Source organism: Astatotilapia calliptera, chromosome 3 (assembly GCF_964374335.1).
Source record: "Astatotilapia calliptera chromosome 3, fAstCal68.1, whole genome shotgun sequence".
Taxonomy (NCBI): domain Eukaryota; kingdom Metazoa; phylum Chordata; class Actinopteri; order Cichliformes; family Cichlidae; genus Astatotilapia; species Astatotilapia calliptera.
In genome coordinates, this window is record NC_137424.1 from 23,392,631 (window position 1) to 23,413,772 (window position 21,142).

A 21,142-nucleotide genomic window follows, 5' to 3' on the forward strand; every position below is an offset into this window, starting at 1 on the left:
CTGAGCAAGAGCCACAGACCCTGGTGTGGTGTAATTGGCCTCAATAGCAACTAATGCCCTGGTGTGGTGTAAGTGGCCTCAGCCAGCAGCCACAGGCCCTGGTGTGGTGTAAGTGGCCTCAGCCAGCAGCCACAGGCCCTGATGTGGTGTAAGTGGCCCCAGCCGGTCACTCAGGCCCTGGTGTGGTGTAGGTGGCATCAGCTAGCAGCACAAGACATTGGAAAACAGCCAAAAGCAATGTCGTTAATGTGCCCTCATTAATGGGCAGCTGCTTTTGGTCTTTTAATACACCCCTTCTCTGGATCAAAAGCGGTTCAATGACATGAAAATGAAAGGCTTACAGCACCAGGTATTCCCAGGTAGTAGCAACTAATGCCCTGGTGTGGTGTAAGTGGCCTCAGCCAGCAGCCACAGGCCCTGGTGTGGTGTAAGTGGCCTCAGCCAGTGCCACAGGCCCTGGTGTGGTGTAAGTGGCCTGAGCAAGAGCCACAGACCCTGGTGTGGTGTAATTGGCCTCAATAGCAACTAATGCCCTGGTGTGGTGTAAGTGGCCTCAGCCAGCAGCCACAGGCCCTGGTGTGGTGTAAGTGGCCTCAGCCAGCAGCCACAGGCCCTGATGTGGTGTAAGTGGCCCCAGCCGGTCACTCAGGCCCTGGTGTGGTGTAGGTGGCATCAGCTAGCAGCACAAGACATTGGAAAACAGCCAAAATCAATGTCGTTAATGTGCCCTCATTAATGGGCAGCTGCTTTTGGTCTTTTAATACACCCCTTCTCTGGATCAAAAGCGGTTCAATGACATGAAAAAGAAAGGCTTACAGCACCAGGTATTCCCAGGTAGTCTCCCATCCAAGTACTAACCAAGCACAGCCCTGCTTAGCTTCCGAGATCAGACGAGGTCGGGCGAGCTCAGGGTGGTATGGCCGTAAGCTGCTGGCCCCAGCACAATGTCTCAATTTATGGATTCAACTGATTAGGTGGCAAGTACCTGAAGTTACGAAGACAATCCTTTAACCATACCTGCATGTTTGCATAATACCCTAACCCAAAGGCTCAGTTTAGCATTTATCTAACAGCACAGGCCCTGGATTGTTGAAGATGGCCTCAGGAACCAGCACAGGGCCTGGTGTGTTGTACATGGCCACAGCTAGCAGCACAGGGCCTGGTTTGGTGAAGATGGCCTCGGCCAGAAGCGCAGGGCCTGGTGTGATGTGAGTGGCCTGAGCAAGAGCCACAGGCCCTGGTGTGGTGTAATTGGCCTCAGCCAGCAGCCACAGGCCCTGGTGTGGTGTAAGTGGCCTCAGCCAGTGCCACAGGCCCTGGTGTGGTGTAAGTGGCCTGAGCAAGAGTCACAGACCCTGGTGTGGTGTAATTGGCCTCAATAGCAACTAAGGCCCTGGTGTGGTGTAAGTGGCCTCAGCCAGAAGCCACAGGCACTGGTGTGGTGTAAGTGGCCTCAGCCAGCAGCCACAGGCCCTGGTGTGGTGTAAGTGGCCTCAGCCAGCAGCCACAGGCCCTGGTGTGGTGTAAGTGGCCTCAGCCAGCAGCCACAGGCCCTGGTGTGGTGTAAGTGGCCTCAGCCAGAGCCACAGGCCCTGGTGTGGTGTAAGTGGCCTCAGCCAGTGCCACAGGCCCTGGTGTGGTGTAAGTGGCCTGAGCAAGAGCCACAGACCCTGGTGTGGTGTAATTGGCCTCAATAGCAACTAATGCCCTGGTGTGGTGTAGGTGGCCTCAGCCAGCAGCCACAGGCCCTGGTGTGGTGTAAGTGGCCTCAATAGCAACTAATGCCCTGGTGTGGTGTAAGTGGCCTCAGCCAGCAGCCACAGGCCCTGGTGTGGTGTAAGTGGCCTCAGCCAGTGCCACAGGCCCTGGTGTGGTGTAAGTGGCCTGAGCAAGAGCCACAGACCCTGGTGTGGTGTAATTGGCCTCAATAGCAACTAATGCCCTGGTGTGGTGTAGGTGGCCTCAGCCAGCAGCCACAGGCCCTGGTGTGGTGTAAGTGGCCTCAGCCAGTGCCACAGGCCCTGGTGTGGTGTAAGGGGCCTCAATAGCAACTAATGCCCTGGTGTGGTGTAAGTGGCCTCAGCCAGCAGCCACAGGCACTGATGTGGTGTAAGTGGCCTCAGCCAGCAGCCACAGGCCCTGGTGTGGTGTAAGTGGCCTCAGCCAGCAGCCACAGGCACTGGTGTGGTGTAAGTGGCCTGAGCCAGCAGCCACAGGCCCTGGTGTGGTGTAAGTGGCCTCAGTCAGAAGCCACAGGCACTGGTGTGGTGTAAGTGCCCTCAGCCAGCAGCCACAGGCCCTGGTGTGGTGTAAGTGACCTCAGCCAGCAGCCACAGGCCCTGGCGTGGTGTAAGTGGCCTCAGCCAGCAGCCACAGGCCTTGGTGTGGTGTAAGTGGCCTCAGCCAGTGCCACAGGCCCTGGTGTGGTGTAATTGGCCTCAATAGCAACTAATGCCCTGGTGTGGTGTAGGTGGCCTCAGCCAGCAGCCACAGGCCCTGGTGTGGTGTAAGTGGCCTCAGCCAGTGCCACAGGCCCTGGTGTGGTGTAAGGGGCCTCAATAGCAACTAATGCCCTGGTGTGGTGTAAGTGGCCTCAGCCAGCAGCCACAGGCCCTGGTGTGGTGTAAGTGGCCTCAGCCAGCAGCCACAGGCCCTGGTGTGGTGTAAGTGCCCTCAGCCAGCAGCCACAGGCCCTGGTGTGGTGTAAGTGGCCTCAGCCAGCAGCCACAGGCCCTGGTGTGGTGTAAGTGGCCTGAGCCAGCAGCCACAGGCCCTGGTGTGGTGTAAGTGGCCTGAGCAAGAGCCACAGGCCCTGGTGTGGTGTAAGTGGCCTCAGCCAGAAGCCACAGGCCCTGGTGTGGTGTAAGTGACCTCAGCCAACAGCCACAGGCCCTGGTGTGGTGTAAGTGGCCTCAGCCAGCAGCCACAGGCCCTGGTGTGGTGTAAGTGACCTCAGCCAGCAGCCACAGGCCCTGGTGTGGTGTAAGTGGCCTCAGCCAGCAGCCACAGGCCCTGGTGTGGTGTAAGTGGCCTCAGCCAGTGCCACAGGCCCTGGTGTGGTGTAAGTGGCCTGAGCAAGAGTCACAGACCCTGGTGTGGTGTAATTGGCCTCAATAGCAACTAATGCCCTGGTGTGGTGTAGGTGGCCTCAGCCAGCAGCCACAGGCCCTGGTGTGGTGTAAGTGGCCTCAGCCAGTGCCACAGGCCCTGGTGTGGTGTAAGTGGCCTGAGCAAGAGCCACAGACCCTGGTGTGGTGTAATTGGCCTCAATAGCAACTAATGCCCTGGTGTGGTGTAAGTGGCCTCAGCCAGCAGCCACAGGCCCTGGTGTGGTGTAAGTGGCCTCAGCCAGCAGCCACAGGCCCTGATGTGGTGTAAGTGGCCCCAGCCGGTCACTCAGGCCCTGGTGTGGTGTAGGTGGCATCAGCTAGCAGCACAAGACATTGGAAAACAGCCAAAAGCAATGTCGTTAATGTGCCCTCATTAATGGGCAGCTGGTTTTGGTCTTTTAATACACCCCTTCTCTGGATCAAAAGCGGTTCAATGACATGAAAATGAAAGGCTTACAGCACCAGGTATTCCCAGGTAGTCTCCCATCCAAGTACTAACCAAGCCCAGCCCTGCTTAGCTTCAGAGATCAGACGAGGTCAGGCGTGCTCAGGGTGGTATGGCCGTAAGCTGCTGGCCCCAGCACAATGTCTCAATTTATGGATTCAACTGATTAGGTGGCAAGTACCTGAAGTTACGAAGACAATCCTTTAACCATACCTGCATGTTTGCATAATACCCTAACCCAAAGGCTCAGTTTAGCATTTATCTAACAGCACAGGCCCTGGATTGTTGAAGATGGCCTCAGGAACCAGCACAGGGCCTGGTGTGTTGTACATGGCCACAGCTAGCAGCACAGGGCCTGGTTTGGTGAAGATGGCCTCGGCCAGAAGCGCAGGGCCTGGTGTGATGTGAGTGGCCTGAGCAAGAGCCACAGGCCCTGGTGTGGTGTAAGTGGCCTCAGCCAGAAGCCACAGGCACTGGTGTGGTGTAAGTGGCCTCAGCCAGCAGCCACAGGCCCTGGTGTGGTGTAAGTGGCCTCAGCCAGCAGCCACAGGCCCTGGTGTGGTGTAAGTGGCCTCAGCCAGAGCCACAGGCCCTGGTGTGGTGTAAGTGGCCTCAGCCAGTGCCACAGGCCCTGGTGTGGTGTAAGTGGCCTGAGCAAGAGCCACAGACCCTGGTGTGGTGTAATTGGCCTCAATAGCAACTAATGCCCTGGTGTGGTGTAGGTGGCCTCAGCCAGCAGCCACAGGCCCTGGTGTGGTGTAAGTGGCCTCAATAGCAACTAATGCCCTGGTGTGGTGTAAGTGGCCTCAGCCAGCAGCCACAGGCCCTGGTGTGGTGTAATTGGCCTCAATAGCAACTAAGGCCCTGGTGTGGTGTAGGTGGCCTCAGCCAGCAGCCACAGGCCCTGGTGTGGTGTAAGTGGCCTCAGCCAGCAGCCACAGGCCCTGGTGTGGTGTAAGTGGCCTCAGCCAGCAGCCACAGGCCCTGATGTGGTGTAAGTGGCCCCAGCCGGTCACTCAGGCCCTGGTGTGGTGTAGGTGGCATCAGCTAGCAGCACAAGACATTGGAAAACAGCCAAAAGCAATGTCGTTAATGTGCCCTCATTAATGGGCAGCTGCTTTTGGTCTTTTAATACACCCCTTCTCTGGATCAAAAGCGGTTCAATGACATGAAAATGAAAGGCTTACAGCACCAGGTATTCCCAGGCAGTCTCCCATCCAAGTACTAACCAAGCCCAGCCCTGCTTAGCTTCCGAGATCAGACGAGGTCGGGCGTGCTCAGGGTGGTATGGCCGTAAGCTGCTGGCCCCAGCACAATGTCTCAATTTATGGATTCAACTGATTAGGTGGCAAGTACCTGAAGTTACGAAGACAATCCTTTAACCATACCTGCATGTTTGCATAATACCCTAACCCAAAGGCTCAGTTTAGCATTTATCTAACAGCACAGGCCCTGGATTGTTGAAGATGGCCTCAGGAACCAGCACAGGGCCTGGTGTGTTGTACATGGCCACAGCTAGCAGCACAGGGCCTGGTTTGGTGAAGATGGCCTCGGCCAGAAGCGCAGGGCCTGGTGTGATGTGAGTGGCCTGAGCAAGAGCCACAGGCCCTGGTGTGGTGTAATTGGCCTCAGCCAGCAGCCACAGGCCCTGGTGTGGTGTAAGTGGCCTCAGCCAGCAGCCACAGGCCCTGGTGTGGTGTAAGTGGCCTCAGCCAGTGCCACAGGCCCTGGTGTGGTGTAAGTGGCCTGAGCAAGAGTCACAGACCCTGGTGTGGTGTAATTGGCCTCAATAGCAACTAAGGCCCTGGTGTGGTGTAAGTGGCCTCAGCCAGAAGCCACAGGCACTGGTGTGGTGTAAGTGGCCTCAGCCAGCAGCCACAGGCCCTGGTGTGGTGTAAGTGGCCTCAGCCAGCAGCCACAGGCCCTGGTGTGGTGTAAGTGGCCTCAGCCAGCAGCCACAGGCCCTGGTGTGGTGTAAGTGGCCTCAGCCAGTGCCACAGGCCCTGGTGTGGTGTAAGTGGCCTCAGCCAGTGCCACAGACCATGGTGTGGTGTAATTGGCCTCAATAGCAACTAATGCCCTGGTGTGGTGTAGGTGGCCTCAGCCAGCAGCCACAGGCCCTGGTGTGGTGTAAGTGGCCTCAATAGCAACTAATGCCCTGGTGTGGTGTAAGTGGCCTCAGCCAGCAGCCACAGGCCCTGGTGTGGTGTAAGTGGCCTCAGCCACTGCCACAGGCCCTGGTGTGGTGTAAGTGGCCTCAATAGCAACTAAGGCCCTGGTGTGGTGTAGGTGGCCTCAGCCAGCAGCCACAGGCCCTGGTGTGGTGTAAGTGGCCTCAGCCAGTGCCACAGGCCCTGGTGTGGTGTAAGTGGCCTGAGCAAGAGCCACAGACCCTGGTGTGGTGTAATTGGTCTCAATAGCAACTAATGCTCTGGTGTGGTGTAAGTGGCCTCAGCCAGCAGCCACAGGCCCTGGTGTGGTGTAAGTGGCCTCAGCCAGCAGCCACAGGCCCTGATGTGGTGTAAGTGGCCCCAGCCGGTCACTCAGGCCCTGGTGTGGTGTAGGTGGCATCAGCTAGCAGCACAAGACATTGGAAAACAGCCAAAAGCAATGTCGTTAATGTGCCCTCATTAATGGGCAGCTGCTTTTGGTCTTTTAATACACCCCTTCTCTGGATCAAAAGCGGTTCAATGACATGAAAATGAAAGGCTTACAGCACCAGGTATTCCCAGGTAGTCTCCCATCCAAGTACTAACCAAGCCCAGCCCTGCTTAGCTTCCGAGATCAGACGAGGTCGGGCGTGCTCAGGGTGGTATGGCCGTAAGCTGCTGGCCCCAGCACAATGTCTCAATTTATGGATTCAACTGATTAGGTGGCAAGTACCTGAAGTTACGAAGACAATCCTTTAACCATACCTGCATGTTTGCATAATACCCTAACCCAAAGGCTCAGTTTAGCATTTATCTAACAGCACAGGCCCTGGATTGTTGAAGATGGCCTCAGGAACCAGCACAGGGCCTGGTGTGTTGTACATGGCCACAGCTAGCAGCACAGGGCCTGGTTTGGTGAAGATGGCCTCGGCCAGAAGCGCAGGGCCTGGTGTGATGTGAGTGGCCTGAGCAAGAGCCACAGGCCCTGGTGTGGTGTAAGTGGCCTCAGCCAGAAGCCACAGGCACTGGTGTGGTGTAAGTGGCCTCAGCCAGCAGCCACAGGCCCTGGTGTGGTGTAAGTGGCCTCAGCCAGCAGCCACAGGCCCTGGTGTGGTGTAAGTGGCCTCAGCCAGCAGCCACAGGCCCTGGTGTGGTGTAAGTGGCCTCAATAGCAACTAATGCCCTGGTGTGGTGTAAGTGGCCTCAGCCAGCAGCCACAGGCCCTGGTGTGGTGTAAGTGGCCTGAGCAAGAGCCACAGACCCTGGTGTGGTGTAATTGGCCTCAATAGCAACTAAGGCCCTGGTGTGGTGTAGGTGGCCTCAGCCAGCAGCCACAGGCCCTGGTGTGGTGTAAGTGGCCTCAGCCAGCAGCCACAGGCCCTGGTGTGGTGTAAGTGGCCTCAGCCAGCAGCCACAGGCCCTGATGTGGTGTAAGTGGCCCCAGCCGGTCACTCAGGCCCTGGTGTGGTGTAGGTGGCATCAGCTAGCAGCACAAGACATTGGAAAACAGCCAAAAGCAATGTCGTTAATGTGCCCTCATTAATGGGCAGCTGCTTTTGGTCTTTTAATACACCCCTTCTCTGGATCAAAAGCGGTTCAATGACATGAAAATGAAAGGCTTACAGCACCAGGTATTCCCAGGTAGTCTCCCATCCAAGTACTAACCAAGCCCAGCCCTGCTTAGCTTCCGAGATCAGACGAGTTCGGGCGTGCTCAGGGTGGTATGGCCGTAAGCTGCTGGCCCCAGCAAAATGTCTCAATTTATGGATTCAACTGATTAGGTGGCAAGTACCTGAAGTTACGAAGACAATCCTTTAACCATACCTGCATGTTTGCATAATACCCTAACCCAAAGGCTCAGTTTAGCATTTATCTAACAGCACAGGCCCTGGATTGTTGAAGATGGCCTCAGGAACCAGCACAGGGCCTGGTGTGTTGTACATGGCCACAGCTAGCAGCACAGGGCCTGGTTTGGTGAAGATGGCCTCGGCCAGAAGCGCAGGGCCTGGTGTGATGTGAGTGGCCTGAGCAAGAGCCACAGGCCCTGGTGTGGTCTAAGTCGCCTCAGCCAGAAGCCACAGGCACTGGTGTGGTGTAAGTGGCCTCAGCCAGCAGCCACAGGCCCTGGTGTGGTGTAAGTGGCCTCAGCCAGAAGCCACAGGCACTGGTGTGGTGTAAGTGGCCTCAGCCAGCAGCCACAGGCCCTGGTGTGGTGTAAGTGGCCTCAGCCAGTGCCACAGGCCCTGGTGTGGTGTAAGTGGCCTGAGCAAGAGCCACAGACCCTGGTGTGGTGTAATTGGCCTCAATAGCAACTAATGCCCTGGTGTGGTGTAGGTGGCCTCAGCCAGCAGCCACAGGCCCTGGTGTGGTGTAAGTGGCCTCAATAGCAACTAATGCCCTGGTGTGGTGTAAGTGGCCTCGGCCAGCAGCCACAGGGCCTGGTGTGATAGGAGTGGCCTGAGCAAGAGCCACAGGCCCTGGTGTGGAGTAAGTGGCCTGAGCAAGAGCCACAGGCCCTGGTGTGGTGTAAGTGGCCTCAGCCAGAGCCACAGGCCCTGGTGTGGTGTAAGTGGCCTCAGAAGCAAATAAGGCCGTGGTGTGGTGTAAGTGGCCTCAGCCAGAGCCACAGGCCCTGGTGTGGTGTAAGTGGCCTCAATAGCAACTAAGGCCCTGGTGTGGTGTAAGTGGCCTCATCCAGCAGCCACAGGCCTTGGTGTGGTGTAAGTCGCCTCATCCAGCAGCCACAGGCCCTGGTGTGGTAAAAGTGGCCTGAGCAAGAGCCACAGACCCTGGTGTGGTGTAATTGGCCTCAATAGCAAGTAAGGCCCTGGTGTGGTGTAGGTGGCCTCAGCCAGCAGCCACAGGCCCTGGTGTGGTGTAAGTGGCCTCAGCCAGCAACCACAGGCCCTGATGTGGTGTAAGTGGCCCCAGCCGGTCACTCAGGCCCTGGTGTGGTGTAAGTGGCATCAGCTAGCAGCACAAGACATTGGAAAACAGCCAAAAGCAATGTCGTTAATGTGCCCTCATTAATGGGCAGCTGCTTTTGGTCTTTTAATACACCCCTTCTCTGGATCAAAAGCGGTTCAATGACATGAAAATGAAAGGCTTACAGCACCAGGTATTCCAAGGAAGTCTCCCATCCAAGTACTAACCAAGCCCAGCCCTGCTTAGCTTCCGAGATCAGACGAGGTCGGGCGTGCTCAGGGTGGTATGGCCGTAAGCTGCTGGCCCCAGCACAATGTCTCAATTTATGGATTCAACTGATTAGGTGGCAAGTACCTGAAGTTACGAAGACAATCCTATAACCAAAACTGCATGTTTGCATAATACCCTAACCCAAAGGCTCAGTTTAGCATTTATCCAACAGCACAGGCCCTGGATTGTTGAAGATGGCCTCAGGAACCAGAACAGGGCCTGGTGTGTTGTACATGGCCACAGCTAGCAGCACAGGGCCTGGTTTGGTGAAGATGGCCTCGGCCAGAAGCACAGGGCCTGGTGTGATATGAGTGGCCTGAGCAAGAGCCACAGGCCCTGGTGTGGAGTAAGTGGCCTGAGCAAGAGCCACAGGCCCTGGTGTGGTGTAAGTGGCCTGAGCAAGAGCAACAGGCCCTGGTGTGGTGTAATTGGCCTCAATAGCAACTAAGGCCCTGGTGTGGTGTATGTGACCTCAGCCAGCAGCCACAGGCCCTGGTGTGGTGTAAGTGGCCTCAGAAGCAAATAAGGCCGTGGTGTTGTGTATGTGGCCTCAGCCAGCAGCCACAGGCCCTTGGTGTGGTGTAAGTGGCCTCAGCCAGCAGCCACAGGCCCTGGTGTGGTGTGGGTGGCCTCAGCCAGCAGCCACAGGCCCTTGGTGTGGTGTAAGTCGCCTCATCCAGCAGCCACAGGCCCTGATGTGGTGTAAGTGGCCTCAGCCAGAGCCACAGGCCCTGGTGTGGTGTAAGTTGCCTCAGCCAGAGCCACAGGGTCTGGTGTGATATGAGTGGCCTGAGCAAGAGCCACAGGCCCTGGTGTGGTGTAAGTGGCCTCAGCCAGCAGCCACAGGCCCTGGTGTGGTGTGGGTGGCCTCAGCCAGCAGCCACAGGCCCTTGGTGTGGTGTAAGTCGCCTCATCCAGCAGCCACAGGCCCTGATGTGGTGTAAGTGGCCTCAGCCAGAGCCACAGGCCCTGGTGTGGTGTAAGTGGCCTCAGCCAGAGCCACAGGCCCTGATGTGGTGTAAGTGGCCCCAGCCGGTCACTCAGGCCCTGGTGTGGTGTAGGTGGCATCAGCTAGCAGCACAAGACATTGGAAAACAGCCAAAAGCAGTGTCGTTAATGTGCCCTCATTAATGGGCAGCTGCTTTTGGTCTTTTAATACACCCCTTCTCTGGATCAAAAGTGGTTCAATGACATGAAAATGAAAGGCTTACAGCACCAGGTATTCCCAGGCAGTCTCCCATCCAAGTACTAACCAAGCCCAGCCCTTCTTAGCTTCCGAGATCAGACGAGGTCGGGCGTGCTCAGGGTGGTATGGCCGTAAGCTGCTGGCCCCAGCACAATGTCTCAATTTATGGATTCAACTGATTAGGTGGCAAGTACCTGAAGTTACGAAGACAATCCTATAACCATACCTGCATGTTTGCATAATACCCTAACCCAAAGGCTCAGTTTGGCATTTATCTAACAGCACAGGCCCTGGATTGTTGAAGATGGCCTCAGGAACCAGCACAGGGCCTGGTGTGTTGTACATGGCCACAGCAAGCAGCACAGGGCCTGGTTTGGTGAAGATGGCCTCGGCCAGAAGCACAGGGTCTGGTGTGATATGAGTGGCCTGAGCAAGAGCCACAGGCCCTGGTGTGGTGTAAGTGGCCTCAGCCAGCAGCCACAGGCCCTGGTGTGGTGTGGGTGGCCTCAGCCAGCAGCCACAGGCCCTTGTGTGGTGTAAGTGGCCTCAGCCAGCAGCCACAGGCCCTGGTGTGGTGTAAGTGACCTCAGCCAGTGCCACAGGCCCTGGTGTGGTGTAATTGGCCTCAATAGCAACTAAGGCCCTGGTGTTGTGTATGTGGCCTCAGCCAGCAGCCACAGGCCCTGGTGTGGTGTAAGTGGCCTCAATAGCAACTAATGCCCTGGTGTGGTGTAAGTGGCCTCAGCCAGCAGCCACAGGCACTGGTGTGGTGTAAGTGCCCTCAGCCAGCAGCCACAGGCCCTGGTGTGGTGTAAGTGGCATGAGCAAGAGCCACAGGCACTGGTGTGGTGTAAGTGGCCTCAGCCAGAAGCCACAGGCACTGGTGTGGTGTAAGTGCCCTCAGCCAGCAGCCACAGGCCCTGGTGTGGTGTAAGTGGCCTCAGCCAGCAGCCACAGGCCCTGGTGTGGTGTAAGTGGCCTCAGCCAGCAGCCACAGGCCCTGGTGTGGTGTAAGTGGCCTCAGCCAGTGCCACAGGCCCTGGTGTGGTGTAAGTGGCCTGAGCAAGAGCCACAGACCCTGGTGTGGTGTAATTGGCCTCAATAGCAACTAATGCCCTGGTGTGGTGTAAGTGGCCTCAGCCAGCAGCCACAGGCCCTGGTGTGGTGTAAGTGGCCTCAGCCAGCAGCCACAGGCCCTGATGTGGTGTAAGTGGCCCCAGCCGGTCACTCAGGCCCTGGTGTGGTGTAGGTGGCATCAGCTAGCAGCACAAGACATTGGAAAACAGCCAAAAGCAATGTCGTTAATGTGCCCTCATTAATGGGCAGCTGCTTTTGGTCTTTTAATACACCCCTTCTCTGGATCAAAAGCGGTTCAAAGACATGAAAATGAAAGGCTTACAGCACCTGGTATTCCAAGGAAGTCTCCCATCCAAGTACTAACCAAGAACAGCCCTGCTTAGCTTCCGAGATCAGACGTGGTCGGGCATGCTCAGGGTGGTATGGCCGTAAGCTGCTGGCCACAGCACAATGTCTCAATTTATGGATTCAAGTGATTAGGTGGCAAGTACCTGGAGTTACGAAGACAATCCTATAACCATACCTGCATGTTTGCATAATACCCTAACCCAAAGGCTCAGTTTAGCATTTATCCAACAGCACAGGCCCTGGATTGTTGAAGATGGCCTCAGGAACAAGAACAGGGCCTGGTGTGTTGTACATGGTCACAGCTAGCAGCACAGGGCCTGGTTTGGTGAAGATGGCCTCGGCCAGAAGCGCAGGGCCTGGTGTGATATGAGTGGCCTGAGCAAGAGCCACAGGCCCTGGTGTGGTGTAAGTGGCCTGAGCAAGAGCCACAGGCCCTGGTGTGGTGTAAGTGGCCTCAGCCAGAGCCACAGGCCCTGGTGTGGTGTAAGTGGCCTCAGAAGCAAATAAGGCCGTGGTGTGGTGTAAGTGGCCTCAGCCAGAGCCACAGGCCCTGGTGTGGTGTAAGTGGCCTCAATAGCAACTAAGGCCCTGGTGTTGTGTAAGTGGCCTCATCCAGCAGCCACAGGCCTTGGTGTGGTGTAAGTCGCCTCATCCAGCAGCCACAGGCCCTGGTGTGGTGTAAGTGGCCTGAGCAAGAGCCACAGACCCTGGTGTGGTGTAATTGGCCTCAATAGCAAGTAAGGCCCTGGTGTGGTGTAGGTGGCCTCAGCCAGCAGCCACAGGCCCTGGTGTGGTGTAAGTGGCCTCAGCCAGCAACCACAGGCCCTGATGTGGTGTAAGTGGCCCCAGCCGGTCACTCTGGCCCTGGTGTGGTGTAAGTGGCATCAGCTAGCAGCACAAGACATTGGAAAACAGCCAAAAGCAATGTCGTTAATGTGCCCTCATTAATGGGCAGCTGCTTTTGGTCTTTTAATACACCCCTTCTCTGGATCAAAAGCGGTTCAATGACATGAAAATGAAAGGCTTACAGCACTAGGTATTCCAAGGAAGTCTCCCATCCAAGTACTAACCAAGCCCAGCCCTGCTTAGCTTCCGAGATCAGACGAGGTCGGGCGTGCTCAGGGTGGTATGGCCGTAAGCTGCTGGCCCCAGCACAATGTCTCAATTTATGGATTCAACTGATTAGGTGGCAAGTACCTGAAGTTACGAAGACAATCCTATAACCATACCTGCATGTTTGCATAATACCCTAACCCAAAGGCTCAGTTTAGCATTTATCCAACAGCACAGGCCCTGGATTGTTGAAGATGGCCTCAGGAACCAGAACAGGGCCTGGTGTGTTGTACATGGCCACAGCTAGCAGCACAGGGCCTGGTTTGGTGAAGATGGCCTCGGCCAGAAGCACAGGGCCTGGTGTGATATGAGTGGCCTGAGCAAGAGCCACAGGCCCTGGTGTGGAGTAAGTGGCCTGAGCAAGAGCCACAGGCCCTGGTGTGGTGTAAGTGGCCTGAGCAAGAGCAACAGGCCCTGGTGTGGTGTAATTGGCCTCAATAGCAACTAAGGCCCTGGTGTGGTGTATGTGGCCTCAGCCAGCAGCCACAGGCCCTGGTGTGGTGTAAGTGGCCTCAGAAGCAAAAAAGGCCATGGTGTTGTGTATGTGGCCTCAGCCAGCAGCCACAGGCCCTTGGTGTGGTGTAAGTGGACTCAGCCAGCAGCCACAGGCCCTGGTGTGGTGTAGGTGGCCTCAGCCAGCAGCCACAGGCCCTTGGTGTGGTGTAAGTCGCCTCATCCAGCAGCCACAGGCCCTGATGTGGTGTAAGTGGCCTCAGCCAGAGCCACAGGCCCTGGTGTGGTGTAAGTGGCCTCAGCCAGAGCCACAGGGTCTGGTGTGATATGAGTGGCCTGAGCAAGAGCCACAGGCCCTGGTGTGGTGTAAGTGGCCTCAGCCAGCAGCCACAGGCCCTGGTGTGGTGTGGGTGGCCTCAGCCAGCAGCCACAGGCCCTTGGTGTGGTGTAAGTCGCCTCATCCAGCAGCCACAGGCCCTGATGTGGTGTAAGTGGCCTCAGCCAGAACCACAGGCCCTGGTGTAGTGTAAGTGGCCTCAGCCAGTGCCACAGGCCCTGGTGTGGTGTAAGTGGCCTGAGCAAGAGCCACAGACCCTGGTGTGGTGTAATTGGCCTCAATAGCAACTAATGCCCTGGTGTGGTGTAGGTGGCCTCAGCCAGCAGCCACAGGCCCTGGTGTGGTGTAAGTGGCCTCAGCCAGCAGCCACAGGCCCTGGTGTGGTGTAAGTGGCCTCAGCCAGCAACCACAGGCCCTGATGTGGTGTAAGTGGCCCCAGCCGGTCACTCTGGCCCTGGTGTGGTGTAAGTGGCATCAGCTAGCAGCACAAGACATTGGAAAACAGCCAAAAGCAATGTCGTTAATGTGCCCTCATTAATGGGCAGCTGCTTTTGGTCTTTTAATACACCCCTTCTCTGGATCAAAAGCGGTTCAATGACATGAAAATGAAAGGCTTACAGCACTAGGTATTCCAAGGAAGTCTCCCATCCAAGTACTAACCAAGCCCAGCCCTGCTTAGCTTCCGAGATCAGACGAGGTCGGGCGTGCTCAGGGTGGTATGGCCGTAAGCTGCTGGCCCCAGCACAATGTCTCAATTTATGGATTCAACTGATTAGGTGGCAAGTACCTGAAGTTACGAAGACAATCCTATAACCATACCTGCATGTTTGCATAATACCCTAACCCAAAGGCTCAGTTTAGCATTTATCCAACAGCACAGGCCCTGGATTGTTGAAGATGGCCTCAGGAACCAGAACAGGGCCTGGTGTGTTGTACATGGCCACAGCTAGCAGCACAGGGCCTGGTTTGGTGAAGATGGCCTCGGCCAGAAGCACAGGGCCTGGTGTGATATGAGTGGCCTGAGCAAGAGCCACAGGCCCTGGTGTGGAGTAAGTGGCCTGAGCAAGAGCCACAGGCCCTGGTGTGGTGTAAGTGGCCTGAGCAAGAGCAACAGGCCCTGGTGTGGTGTAATTGGCCTCAATAGCAACTAATGCCCTGGTGTGGTGTAGGTGGCCTCAGCCAGCAGCCACAGGCCCTGGTGTGGTGTAAGTGGCCTCAGCCAGCAGCCACAGGCCCTGGTGTGGTGTAAGTGGCCTCAGCCAGAGCCACAGGCCCTGATGTGGTGTAAGTGGCCCCAGCCGGTCACTCAGGCCCTGGTGTGGTGTAGGTGGCATCAGCTAGCAGCACAAGACATTGGAAAAAAGCCAAAAGCAGTGTCGTTAATGTGCCCTCATTAATGGGCAGCTGCTTTTGGTCTTTTAATACACCCCTTCTCTGGATCAAAAGCAGTTCAATGACATGAAAATGAAAGGCTTACAGCACCAGGTATTCCCAGGCAGTCTCCCATCCAAGTACTAACCAAGCCCAGCCCTGCTTAGCTTCCGAGATCAGACGAGGTCGGGCGTGCTCAGGGTGGTATGGCCGTAAGCTGCTGGCCCCAGCACAATGTCTCAATTTATGGATTCAAGTGATTAGGTGGCAAGTACCTGAAGTTACGAAGACAATCCTATAACCATAACTGCATGTTTGCATAATACCCTAACCCAAAGGCTCAGTTTGGCATTTATCCAACAGCACAGGCCCTGGATTGTTGAAGATGGCTTCTGGAACCAGCACAGGGCCTGGTGTGTTGTACATGGCCACAGCTAGCAGCACAGGGCCTGGTTGGGTGAAGATGGCCTCGGCCAGAAGCACAGGGTCTGGTGTGATATGAGTGGCCTGAGCAAGAGCCACAGGCCCTGGTGTGGTGTAAGTGGCCTCAGCCAGCAGCCACAGGCCCTGGTGTGGTGTAAGTGGCCTCAGCCAGCAGCCACAGGCCCTGGTGTGGTGTAAGTGGCCTCAGCCAGTGCCACAGGCCCTGGTGTGGTGTAATTGGCCTCAATAGCAACTAAGGCCCTGGTGTGGTGTATGTGGCCTCAGCCAGCAGCCACAGGCCCTGGTGTGGTGTACATGGCCACAGCCAGCAGCCACAGGCCCTGGTGTGGTGTAAGTGGCCTCAGCCAGAGCCACAGGTCCTGGTGTGGTGTAAGTGGCCTCAGCCAGTGCCACAGGCCCTGGTGTGGTGTAAGTGGCCTGAGCAAGAGCCACAGACCCTGGTGTGGTGTAATTGGCCTCAATAGCAACTAAGGCTCTGGTGTGGTGTAAGTGGCCTCAGCCAGCAGCCACAGGCCCTGGTGTGGTGTAAGTGGCCTCAGCCAGCAGCCACAGGCCCTGATGTGGTGTAAGTGGCCCCAGCCGGTCACTCAGGCCCTGGTGTGGTGTAGGTGGCATCAGCTAGCAGCACAAGACATTGGAAAACAGCCAAAAGCAATGTCGTTAATGTGCCCTCATTAATGGGCAGCTGCTTGAGGTCTTTTAATACACCCCTTCTCTGGATCAAAAGCGGTTCAATGACATGAAAATGAAAGGCTTACAGCACAAGTTACGAAGACAATCCTATAACCATACCTGCATGTTTGCATAATACCCTAACCCAAAGGCTCAGTTTAGCATTTATCCAACAGCACAGGCCCTGGATTGTTGAAGATGGCCTCAGGAACCAGCACAGGGCCTGGTTGGGTGAAGATGGCCTCGGCCAGAAGCGCAGGGCCTGGTGTGATGTGAGTGGCCTGAGCAAGAGCCACAGGCCCTGGTGTGGTGTAAGTGGCCTCAGCCAGAAGCCACAGGCACTGGTGTGGTGTAAGTGGCCTCAGCCAGCAGCCACAGGCCCTGGTGTGGTGTAAGTGGCCTCAGCCAGCAGCCACAGGCCCTGGTGTGGTGTAAGTGGCCTCAGCCAGCAGCCACAGGCCCTGGTGTGGTGTGGGTGGCCTCAGCCAGCAGCCACAGGCCCTGGTGTGGTGTAAGTGGCCTCAGCCAGCAGCCACAGGCCCTGGTGTGGTGTAAGTGGCCTCAGCCAGAGCCACAGGCCCTGGTGTAGTGTAAGTGGCCTCAGCCAGTGCCACAGGCCCTGGTGTGGTGTAAGTGGCCTGAGCAAGAGCCACAGACCCTGGTGTGGTGTAATTGGCCTCAATAGCAACTAATGCCCTGGTGTGGTGTAGGTGGCCTCAGCCAGCAGCCACAGGCCCTGGTGTGGTGTAAGTGGCCTCAGCCAGTGCCACAGGCCCTGGTGTGGTGTAAGGGGCCTCAATAGCAACTAATGCCCTGGTGTGGTGTAAGTGGCCTCAGCCAGCAGCCACAGGCACTGGTGTGGTGTAAGTGGCCTCAGCCAGCAGCACAAGGCCCTGGTGTGGTGTAAGTGGCCTCAGCCAGTGCCACAGGCACTGGTGTGGTGTAAGTGGCCTGAGCAAGAGTCACAGACCCTGGTGTGGTGTAATTGGCCTCAATAGCAACTAATGCCCTGGTGTGGTGTAGGTGGCCTCAGCCAGCAGCCACAGGCCCTGGTGTGGTGAAAGTGGCCTCAGCCAGTGCCAGAGGCCCTGGTGTGGTGTAAGTGGCCTGAGCAAGAGCCACAGACCCTGGTGTGGTGTAATTGGCCTCAATAGCAACTAATGCCCTGGTGTGGTGTAAGTGGCCTCAGCCAGCAGCCACAGGCCCTGGTGTGGTGTAAGTGGCCTCAGCCAGCAGCCACAGGCCCTGATGTGGTGTAAGTGGCCCCAGCCGGTCACTCAGGCCCTGGTGTGGTGTAGGTGGCATCAGCTAGCAGCACAAGACATTGGAAAACAGCCAAAAGCAATGTCGTTAATGTGCCCTCATTAATGGGCAGCTGCTTTTGGTCTTTTAATACACCCCTTCTCTGGATCAAAAGCGGTTCAATGACATGAAAATGAAAGGCTTACAGCACCAGGTATTCCCAGGCAGTCTCCCATTCAAGTACTAACCAAGCCCAGCCCTGCTTAGCTTCCGAGATCAGACGAGGTTGGGTGTGCTCAGGGTGGTATGGCCGTAAGCTGCTGGCCCCAGCACAATGTCTCAATTTATGGATTCAACTGATTAGGTGGCAAGTACCTGAAGTTACGAAGACAATCCTTTAACCATACCTGCATGTTTGCATAATACCCTAACCCAAAGGCTCAGTTTAGCATTTATCTAACAGCACAGGCCCTGGATTGTTGAAGATGGCCTCAGGAACCAGCACAGGGCCTGGTGTGTTGTACATGGCCACAGCTAGCAGCACAGGGCCTGGTTTGGTGAAGATGGCCTCGGCCAGAAGCGCAGGGCCTGGTGTGATGTGAGTGGCCTGAGCAAGAGCCACAGGCCCTGGTGTGGTGTAATTGGCCTCAGCCAGCAGCCACAGGCCCTGGTGTGGTGTAAGTGGCCTCAGCCAGCAGCCACAGGCCCTGGTGTGGTGTAAGTGGCCTCAGCCAGTGCCACAGGCCCTGGTGTGGTGTAAGTGGCCTGAGCAAGAGTCACAGACCCTGGTGTGGTGTAATTGGCCTCAATAGCAACTAAGGCCCTGGTGTGGTGTAAGTGGCCTCAGCCAGCAGCCACAGGCCCTGGTGTGGTGTAAGTGGCCTCAGCCACTGCCACAGGCCCTGGTGTGGTGTAAGTGGCCTCAATAGCAACTAAGGCCCTGGTGTGGTGTAGGTGGCCTCAGCCAGCAGCCACAGGCCCTGGTGTGGTGTAAGTGGCCTCAGCCAGTGCCACAGGCCCTGGTGTGGTGTAAGTGGCCTGAGCAAGAGCCACAGACCCTGGTGTGGTGTAATTGGCCTCAATAGCAACTAATGCCCTGGTGTGGTGTAGGTGGCCTCAGCCAGCAGCCACAGGCCCTGGTGTGGTGTAAGTGGCCTCAATAGCAACTAATGCCCTGGTGTGGTGTAAGTGGCCTCAGCCAGCAGCCACAGGCCCTGGTGTGGTGTAAGTGGCCTCAGCCACTGCCACAGGCCCTGGTGTGGTGTAAGTGGCCTCAATAGCAACTAAGGCCCTGGTGTGGTGTAGGTGGCCTCAGCCAGCAGCCACAGGCCCTGGTGTGGTGTAAGTGGCCTCAGCCAGTGCCACAGGCCCTGGTGTGGTGTAAGTGGCCTGAGCAAGAGCCACAGACCCTGGTGTGGTGTAATTGGCCTCAATAGCAACTAATGCTCTGGTGTGGTGTAAGTGGCCTCAGCCAGCAGCCACAGGCCCTGGTGTGGTGTAAGTGGCCTCAGCCAGCAGCCACAGGCCCTGATGTGGTGTAAGTGGCCCCAGCCGGTCACTCAGGCCCTGGTGTGGTGTAGGTGGCATCAGCTAGCAGCACAAGACATTGGAAAACAGCCAAAAGCAATGTCGTTAATGTGCCCTCATTAATGGGCAGCTGCTTTTGGTCTTTTAATACACCCCTTCTCTGGATCAAAAGCGGTTCAATGACATGAAAATGAAAGGCTTACAGCACCAGGTATTCCCAGGTAGTCTCCCATCCAAGTACTAACGAAGCCCAGCCCTTCTTAGCTTCCGAGATCAGACGAGGTCGGGCGTGCTCAGGGTGGTATGGCCGTAAGCTGCTGGCCCCAGCACAATGTCTCAATTTATGGATTCAACTGATTAGGTGGCAAGTACCTGAAGTTACGAAGACAATCCTTTAACCATACCTGCATGTTTGCATAATACCCTAACCCAAAGGCTCAGTTTAGCATTTATCTAACAGCACAGGCCCTGGATTGTTGAAGATGGCCTCAGGAACCAGCACAGGGCCTGGTGTGTTGTACATGGCCACAGCTAGCAGCACAGGGCCTGGTTTGGTGAAGATGGCCTCGGCCAGAAGCGCAGGGCCTGGTGTGATGTGAGTGGCCTGAGCAAGAGCCACAGGCCCTGGTGTGGTGTAAGTGGCCTCAGCCAGAAGCCACAGGTACTGGTGTGGTGTAAGTGGCCTCAGCCAGCAGCCACAGGCCCTGGTGTGGTGTAAGTGGCCTCAGCCAGCAGCCACAGGCCCTGGTGTGGTGTAAGTGGCCTCAGCCAGAGCCACAGGCCCTGGTGTGGTGTAAGTGGCCTCAGCCAGTGCCACAGGCCCTGGTGTGGTGTAAGTGGCCTGAGCAAGAGCCACAGACCCTGGTGTGGTGTAATTGGCCTCAATAGCAACTAATGCCCTGGTGTGGTGTAGGTGGCCTCAGCCAGCAGCCACAGGCCCTGGTGTGGTGTAAGTGGCCTCAATAGCAAATAATGCCCTGGTGTGGTGTAAGTGGCCTCTGCCAGCAGCCACAGGCCCTGGTGTGGTGTACGTGGCCTGAGCAAGAGCCACAGACCCTGGTGTGGTGTAATTGGCCTCAATAGCAACTAAGGCCCTGGTGTGGTGTAGGTGGCCTCAGCCAGCAGCCACAGGCCCTGGTGTGGTGTAAGTGGCCTCAGCCAGCAGCCACAGGCCCTGGTGTGGTGTAAGTGGCCTCAGCCAGCAGCCACAGGCCCTGATGTGGTGTAAGTGGCCCCAGCCGGTCACTCAGGCCCTGGTGTGGTGTAGGTGGCATCAGCTAGCAGCACAAGACATTGGAAAACAGCCAAAAGCAATGTCGTTAATGTGCCCTCATTAATTGGCAGCTGCTTTTGGTCTTTTAATACACCCCTTCTCTGGATCAAAAGCGGTTCAATGACATGAAAATGAAAGGCTTACAGCACCAGGTATTCCCAGGCAGTCTCCCATCCAAGTACTAACCAAGCCCAGCACTGCTTAGCTTCCGAGATCAGACGAGGTCGGGCGTGCTCAGGGTGGTATGGCCGTAAGCTGCTGGCCCCAGCACAATGTCTCAATTTATGGATTCAACTGATTAGGTGGCAAGTACCTGAAGTTACGAAGACAATCCTTTAACCATACCTGCATGTTTGCATAATACCCTAACCCAAAGGCTCAGTTTAGCATTTATCTAACAGCACAGGCCCTGGATTGTTGAAGATGGCCTCAGGAACCAGCACAGGGCCTGGTGTGTTGTACATGGCCACAGCTAGCAGCACAGGGCCTGGTTTGGTGAAGATGGCCTCGGCCAGAAGCGCAGGGCCTGGTGTGATGTGAGTGGCCTGAGCAAGAGCCACAGGCCCTGGTGTGGTGTAATTGGCCTCAGCCAGCAGCCACAGGCCCTGGTGTGGTGTAAGTGGCCTCAGCCAGCAGCCACAGGCCCTGGTGTGGTGTAAGTGGCCTCAGCCAGTGCCACAGGCCCTGGTGTGGTGTAAGTGGCCTGAGCAAGAGTCACAGACCCTGGTGTGGTGTAATTGGCCTCAATAGCAACTAAGGCCCTGGTGTGGTGTAAGTGGCCTCAGCCAGAAGCCACAGGCACTGGTGTGGTGTAAGTGGCCTCAGCCAGCAGCCACAGGCCCTGGTGTGGTGTAAGTGGCCTCAGCCAGCAGCCACAGGCCCTGGTGTGGTGTAAGTGGCCTCAGCCAGTGCCACAGGCCCTGGTGTGGTGTAAGTGGCCTCAGCCAGTGCCACAGGCCCTGGTGTGGTGTAATTGGCCTCAATAGCAACTAATGCCCTGGTGTGGTGTAGGTGGCCTCAGCCAGCAGCCACAGTCCCTGGTGTGGTGTAAGTGGCCTCAGCCAGAGCCACAGGGTCTGGTGTGATATGAGTGGCCTGAGCAAGAGCCACAGGCCCTGGTGTGGAGTAAGTGGCCTGAGCAAGAGCCACAGGCCCTGGTGTGGTGTAAGTGGCCTGAGCAAGAGCAACAGGCCCTGGTG

The 21,142-nt window shown here is 56.6% G+C and overlaps 12 non-coding genes and 2 pseudogenes across 12 annotated transcripts; all 14 read right to left on the reverse strand.

The window, feature by feature from the left end:
• Window positions 1-809: 809 nt before the first annotated feature.
• Window positions 810-928, reverse strand: LOC145427217 (5S ribosomal RNA). Its single transcript, XR_013907949.1, has one exon. It is a non-coding gene; the product is annotated as a 5S ribosomal RNA (ribosomal RNA).
• Window positions 929-3,560: 2,632 nt separating this feature from the next.
• Window positions 3,561-3,679, reverse strand: LOC145426919 (5S ribosomal RNA). Its single transcript, XR_013907640.1, has one exon. It is a non-coding gene; the product is annotated as a 5S ribosomal RNA (ribosomal RNA).
• Window positions 3,680-4,735: 1,056 nt separating this feature from the next.
• LOC145426443 (5S ribosomal RNA) lies at window positions 4,736-4,854 on the reverse strand. The gene has a single exon (XR_013907152.1). It is a non-coding gene; the product is annotated as a 5S ribosomal RNA (ribosomal RNA).
• A 1,408-nt stretch (window positions 4,855-6,262) lies between these two features.
• Window positions 6,263-6,381, reverse strand: LOC145427671 (5S ribosomal RNA). Its single transcript, XR_013908213.1, has one exon. It is a non-coding gene; the product is annotated as a 5S ribosomal RNA (ribosomal RNA).
• A 940-nt stretch (window positions 6,382-7,321) lies between these two features.
• On the reverse strand, window positions 7,322-7,440 carry LOC145426534 (5S ribosomal RNA). The gene has a single exon (XR_013907244.1). It is a non-coding gene; the product is annotated as a 5S ribosomal RNA (ribosomal RNA).
• A 1,368-nt stretch (window positions 7,441-8,808) lies between these two features.
• On the reverse strand, window positions 8,809-8,927 carry LOC145426748 (5S ribosomal RNA). Its single transcript, XR_013907464.1, has one exon. It is a non-coding gene; the product is annotated as a 5S ribosomal RNA (ribosomal RNA).
• A 1,177-nt stretch (window positions 8,928-10,104) lies between these two features.
• On the reverse strand, window positions 10,105-10,223 carry LOC145427036 (5S ribosomal RNA). Its single transcript, XR_013907760.1, has one exon. It is a non-coding gene; the product is annotated as a 5S ribosomal RNA (ribosomal RNA).
• Window positions 10,224-11,478: 1,255 nt separating this feature from the next.
• Window positions 11,479-11,597, reverse strand: LOC145427403 (5S ribosomal RNA; annotated as a pseudogene).
• Window positions 11,598-12,532: 935 nt separating this feature from the next.
• LOC145426586 (5S ribosomal RNA) lies at window positions 12,533-12,651 on the reverse strand. Its single transcript, XR_013907296.1, has one exon. It is a non-coding gene; the product is annotated as a 5S ribosomal RNA (ribosomal RNA).
• Window positions 12,652-14,025: 1,374 nt separating this feature from the next.
• LOC145426587 (5S ribosomal RNA) lies at window positions 14,026-14,144 on the reverse strand. The gene has a single exon (XR_013907297.1). It is a non-coding gene; the product is annotated as a 5S ribosomal RNA (ribosomal RNA).
• A 740-nt stretch (window positions 14,145-14,884) lies between these two features.
• LOC145426444 (5S ribosomal RNA) lies at window positions 14,885-15,003 on the reverse strand. Its single transcript, XR_013907153.1, has one exon. It is a non-coding gene; the product is annotated as a 5S ribosomal RNA (ribosomal RNA).
• Window positions 15,004-17,342: 2,339 nt separating this feature from the next.
• On the reverse strand, window positions 17,343-17,461 carry LOC145427142 (5S ribosomal RNA). The gene has a single exon (XR_013907866.1). It is a non-coding gene; the product is annotated as a 5S ribosomal RNA (ribosomal RNA).
• A 1,405-nt stretch (window positions 17,462-18,866) lies between these two features.
• On the reverse strand, window positions 18,867-18,985 carry LOC145427360 (5S ribosomal RNA; annotated as a pseudogene).
• Window positions 18,986-20,080: 1,095 nt separating this feature from the next.
• On the reverse strand, window positions 20,081-20,199 carry LOC145427013 (5S ribosomal RNA). Its single transcript, XR_013907737.1, has one exon. It is a non-coding gene; the product is annotated as a 5S ribosomal RNA (ribosomal RNA).
• Window positions 20,200-21,142: the final 943 nt, after the last annotated feature.